Here is a 6,000-nt window from a genome sequence, read left to right as displayed (position 1 = left end):
ATGGGAGTAGTTGTCCTTAAGCAAAGGGTTTCAGAGTATAGTTAACATGAATTGTAATTTCTTGTAACTTCTGTGAAGAAAGGAAATGGAGGGGTGACATACATCATTTGAGCCCAGTCACACTGTGTCCCTTTAAAGTACCAGATTAATAAGTGTGAAGAATATTGCTGCCATAGACCTGGGGGAATTTTATAGACAAGCAAATTTAGCAGACAGGGTACTTGTCACATTTGTCCATGACAGATAAGCCACAGAGGCCTAGACAGGTTAGCTGGTTTGTCCAAGGTCGCAATGGCTTTCTGGGATAGAGTAAAACTGGGCTGGATCCCACTGTTGTCGATGCTCCTTTAAGTTTTTGTCCGTTTGCTTGTTTTGTTTTGCTTTATTGCACATAACATATATTTACAATTCAGTAGAATAACAAGGTAGAGAGTGGGAATAAATCTTCCTTCTACCCCACCTCCTAACAGCACCCAGAGGCACCGGCTATTACAGTTTGTTGTGTCTTTTCCCAGTGGGAAAGGCAGAAGACAGAATCAGATCTTCAGGGGTGCTGCCCTGGCCTGACTCAGGGTTGTGAACCAAGCACAGACACCTTGAGCAAAGCCCCTCAGTGTCTTGGAGCCGTTAACCCATCACCTACACAAGGAGAATCATTATCTCTAGCCCCGAGTGTCAGGAGTTCAGACTGAATATTAAGGCAAGTGCATTGTAAGCCCCTTAGTGATATATCCATGTTGGAAGTATCACTCTCCTCTCTTGAACAGCCCAGGCCCATCCATGGTGTTCACATTTCCACCAAGAGACCAGGCAAAGGATGAGTGAAAAGGGGAATGACCAAATTGTACCAAGTGCGATTAAAGTTAGAGACCGGAAGATACTTTGTTTTGGAATCCCAAAGAGGGTTTTTGATGTCTGTCTTGGAAATTTCCTTAGAAAATACTAATTATACCAAGAAAATTTGGACTATTTCCATGTTACGATTTTTTTTCTATGTACTTCATGCTCATTGTAACTAGTAAGTTTTCAATGCATACTACCAACCCTTTAAAAAAAAAATCAAGTACTGACTAAAAAATATATTCATATAGTTATATGTAAAAATTCTCTTAAAATCTGAACATTTATCTCTGTTTTTTAAAATAAATTTGTTTCATAAAAAAGAAAATACCAATTATGATACATTAAAACTCTTTTTTTCCCCCAGAAGCAGAGAGATGGATAAGACAGGTCCTGTGGAAATTAGAATTTGAGTAAGAGAACAATCTGAGGCAAACCAATATCTGTTCAGTTCTAGGGTTGCCAGATGGATGAATGATGACCCCACCCTCCCCCAAACAAGAGATAGCCTGCATGGATCCTTCCTCTCTGGGATTCACTAATTCTCTACAGAGGAACTTAAGCCAAATGACCTTCTGCCCCCAGCCTGAGCTCTGGGGTCCCATATGGGCTAGCGGCCCGCTAAAGCCTGCCCTTCTGGGAGCTTGCTAACATAGGTATGCATCCAGACCAATCTTGGAGATGATTCTCTCATCCATGGTGCTATATCAGGGCACAGGAGAGAGCAGCCACTTTCAAGATGATGAAATGGATTGAAAAGGCTGGGATTCAGTGGAAATCCGGAGAGTGGATGGAAGTTTTTTCTTCCAAAAAAAAAGGAGGCACACCTGAGAGGTCAAGTCATCCTCCTCTTTGAATCAAGAACTGGAACAAGGGGAAAAGAACAGATAAAGGAAAATAAAATACGCATGGAAGCATGTTGCTTCCAATTTTGAAACTTAGATTTAAAATAAAAAGAAAAAAAATCGAGGAAGAGCATTTTCTGATCCATCCTCCGAGGTCAGTACTTCCCTAATTGCAAAATCTGAAATGACGTCTCCATCTTTCCACAGAGACAGGGAAGAAAGACATGAAGGCCAGACCTGGCCTGCTCTTCAGCATCAGCCAGTGAGTCCTCAAGTCCTCTGTGGCTTGTTGAAGGCTTATCAAAGCAAGTCCCCAAGTCTAATGACACGAAGATCTCCATTCGGGATACAGCTTGCCCTTCTCTGCAGCTTCCCTCAGGTCATTGCTACCCTCACCATATGGCCCTAATCCAGGACAAAGTCCCCCTCCATGTCTTCTCTTCAGCATGGATGGTGAAGGTTGGCCACACACTCACATGTGGGATGGGGAGAATGTGAATCTCACTCTGTAGCCCAAACTGACCTTAAACTTGCTCTGTAGCCTAGACTGACCTCAAGCCCACAGCCATCTTCCTGCCTCAGCTCTCCAAGTGCTGGGATAAAGATATGAGACACCCTCACAGCTCACTATGAGTATGGGCTAAGGGCACGAGCTTGTACAAGGTAGAGACAGCGGAGCAAGCCGAAAGGTATGTAATGACTGATGTCTAAACTCGTGGGGCTGAGAGTCTCAGGTTCTTTAGATCTATCCAGTTCTTCTCAAGGCCCTGAAATAGACCATAGGGTCACATGAGTGCTGCACAACCCCACAGTCCCTTTGCCGGCTCTCTTCTCTGTTTTGCCTGTGATAAGTGGCAAGATCAACACCTCATCCATCACTTAGGGACAGCCTCAAAGCCATCAGGACCTCCTCAGGTTGCTATGGCATCCAGGGGGGAGTTTTAAAAGGCCCTGTTATCTGGTGACAGGCAAGAACAAGCTTTCCTGTCCTCCAGTGATGTCCCACCCCATCACAACCAACGCCATCACAAATATGGGACCTAAGCTCCAGCATCACAGTTACATGGGCCGAATGTCGCAGGAAGCCTCACGCCTGACCTGTGAGCAGCCCTTGCCAGGAACATCATTTGAACTCACTTTGTGCTACGAAGGGGGAAAAACAGCCTAAGCTCTGTGCCCACTCACTTATTTTCTCTCCGTGTTCTGTTTATTTATAGTTTAGTTGGGATTTATTTTGTTTTGTTTTGAGATAGGTTCTCATGTAGCCCAGGCTTGCTTGGGACTCAGTGTAGAGCCAAGGGTAGCCATGAACTTCTGAGCTCCCTACATTTACCTCTCAAGTGCTGATACCACACCCAGTTTATGTGGTACCTGGGACAGAACTCAGGGTTTCATGCATGCAAGGGAACAGTCTACCAACTGAGCTACAACCTTCTACTTCCATTACATACCCTTATTCTATTCTTCAATGAATAGATCTTTAAATCCAAGCACAATGGGACACATTTGTAATCCTACCATTTGGGATGATAGTAGGATGATCAGGACGAGTTCAAGGTCATGCACAGATAGATATATAGGGGGGTTCAAGGCCAATCTGGATACATAAGACCATGTCTTAACCCCTCCCCAAAATAGAAATATATTCCGTAGTTCATTAGAGCCAACCCAGTGACCCTGACTTTCAACTAGGACAATAAAGCCAGGACCCCAATCCCCATTTCCAAGCAAAGGAGGAGAAGAGTATAGGGGCCAAAGTCCAATCAGCCTGGGTATATGTCTTAGCTAGGTTGTGTATTGTTGTGAACAGACACCATGACCAAGGCAACTCTTAGAAGAACAAACATTCAACTGGGACTGGCTTACGGGTTCAGAGGTTCTGCCCATTATCATCAAGGCAGAAGCATGGCAGCATCCAGACAGATATGAGACTGGAGGAGCTGAGAGTTCTACATCTTCATCTGAAGGCTGCTAGAAGACTGGCTTCCATGTGGTTAGCAGGAGGGTCTGTCTTATTGCCTGCCCCCCACAGTGACACACTTCCTCCAACAAACTCACACCTGTTCCAACAAGGCTACACCTCCTAATAGTGCCAGTCCCTGGGTCAAGCATATTCAAACCACCACAGTAAAAATAAGAAAAAAAAAAAAGCACTCAGATTATCCTTAGATCATAATCGGACTATTAAAGTCTCTTGTCTGTGTGTATGCCCATGCCCTCTGCCAAACCCTTCCCCCGCCCAGCCATTTACTGTCGGACATTTTACCTTGCCATTCTTCTTTGTGCCTTGGGATTAACTATTAACATCTTCATAGAAAGCAATGAGTAGCTAAGACCGAGAGTCTGGCACATTGTGGATGCTCGACAAATGGTACTGTCTAAGTTGGGGTTTCTATTGTTGTATTGCAACCTCATGACCAAAAAAATATGGTGTGGAGTATAGGGTTTATTTGGCTTTGCACTTCCACAACACTGTTGATCACTGGAGGAAGTGAGGACAGGAACTCAAGCGGGGCAGAAAACTGGCTGATGCACAGGCCATGGAGGGATGCTGCTTACTGGCTTACTTTACATGGATTACTCAGCCCGTTTTTCTTATAGAACCCAGGACCACTGGTTCAGGATGGCCCTGCCCACCGTGGCTCGGGCACTCCCTCATTGTTCACTAGTTGAGAAAATGCCTTACAGCTGGATCTCAGGAAGACATTTCCCCACCTGAGGCTCCTTTCCCTCTGTTGACTCTAGCTGTGTTGATACAAAAAATGGGTGCAGTGTGGGCTTGTGCAGACATTTCAGAGATCCAGAGCCTTGTTGGCATAAAAGTGAGAGTCACACATAATTTAACAAGGTGGGAAATAACCAGGAAAGGAGACAATCTCTTCCCGTAGAGAACATCATTCTTCTCTCTTTCCTATGTCGGCCATTGCTGTCTCTTTAAGTAGAGACCTAGCACATTGCCAGATATTCTCCATCCTTCATAACTATTCTCTCCCAGAACAAACAATCCCAGAATCTTTCAGCCTTTATGCTCGATGTGTTTGGTCCATGGAGCTGGGAGCATCTGTGTCTGTTCTCTTGGTCTGATATTCAGTGGGACAAAGGTAGGTTCTATGAGACTCATGATAGCAAACACCAAGCCTAGAGGAAAGGAGACTGAGGGTCCCTTGGAGCCCTGTCCACAAGGTGATGGGAAAAGGTGTACCTCTTCTAACCGTCACAAGGACAAGCTAGACAGATGCCTCTCCGAGCCTTTCTCTGGCAGTCGGGCCCATGGTGAGACCAGATGTTGCCACTGGTCAAAGTTTCTGTAAGTTTATAGGTTTTAAAAAGTCAGGATCTTTGGTGGTAGAAGTTTTACAGACCAGTAAAAATTTACTGTGGAAGATGGAAAAGCAGCTGCATTGGAACGTGTTGGAGCCTGGTGGATCTCAGCTCTATCCCACACCAGCTGTGGGGGTTATGGCGTGTGCAGGTGCCCCACCTAAGTTCTGTTTGAACCTGGGAAGTGGGTGTAAGGACAGAGGGTGCACAATGGCATCTCCGGATGGGTGACAACACTCTCCGGGCATGTATGCCTGTGAGGCCAGCCCTACTCCTCCAGTGCCGGGAATATTGGACACAGAGAGCCAGGCCTGTGGGTCCTGCACTCTTGGAGCTTTTCATTAGGCAGACTGGCTCCCTACCATGTGCCATCTGAACGTCTGTTTCCATTCCCTGGGAGGAGCCCAGCGGTCTGAAGCAGAGCTCGGGAATCAAATTAGCCAGGCCTCTGCAGCTCCCTGGTCCCCACCGGCCAAGGCGAGTTCATCAAGGCCTCACGCTAATTCTTATCGTGTTTAAAAGGGGCGAAAGTGACTCCACAGTTTCATCTGAGGCAATTTACACCCCGCCATTGGCTGCAGCTCCTAGTTTCCTCTCTGTTGTACCATCAAACCCATATTAGGACATTTCTTCAGGGGAAACTTGATTGCTGTTCTATCAGAGAGGCTCCCGGGCAATTTATCTCCATCTGAGGCCATGGCCTGCTCGGCTCCCTCTAATCCTGTTATCTGAGGGACTAATTCTCTAATGCACACGCTGCATACAATGTATCCACTTTCCTCCTAACCCAATTGGATGCCCCAAAGGATTCCAGTACTGAACACAGAAATGAAGGCTTAGGGCCTGTGGGACAGGGTGTCCAGTTTTTCTCCTGACTTTTTTTTTTTTTTTTTTTTTTTAATTCTCATCCAGAGGGACAGTTCTCAACCTTTGGGTCGTGACCCCTTGGGGTTGAGTTATCAGATATCCTGCATATCAAATATTTACATTACAA

Source organism: Micromys minutus (assembly GCF_963924665.1).
Source record: "Micromys minutus genome assembly, chromosome: 16".
NCBI classification, from domain to species: domain Eukaryota; kingdom Metazoa; phylum Chordata; class Mammalia; order Rodentia; family Muridae; genus Micromys; species Micromys minutus.
This window is presented reverse-complemented; position numbering follows the sequence as displayed.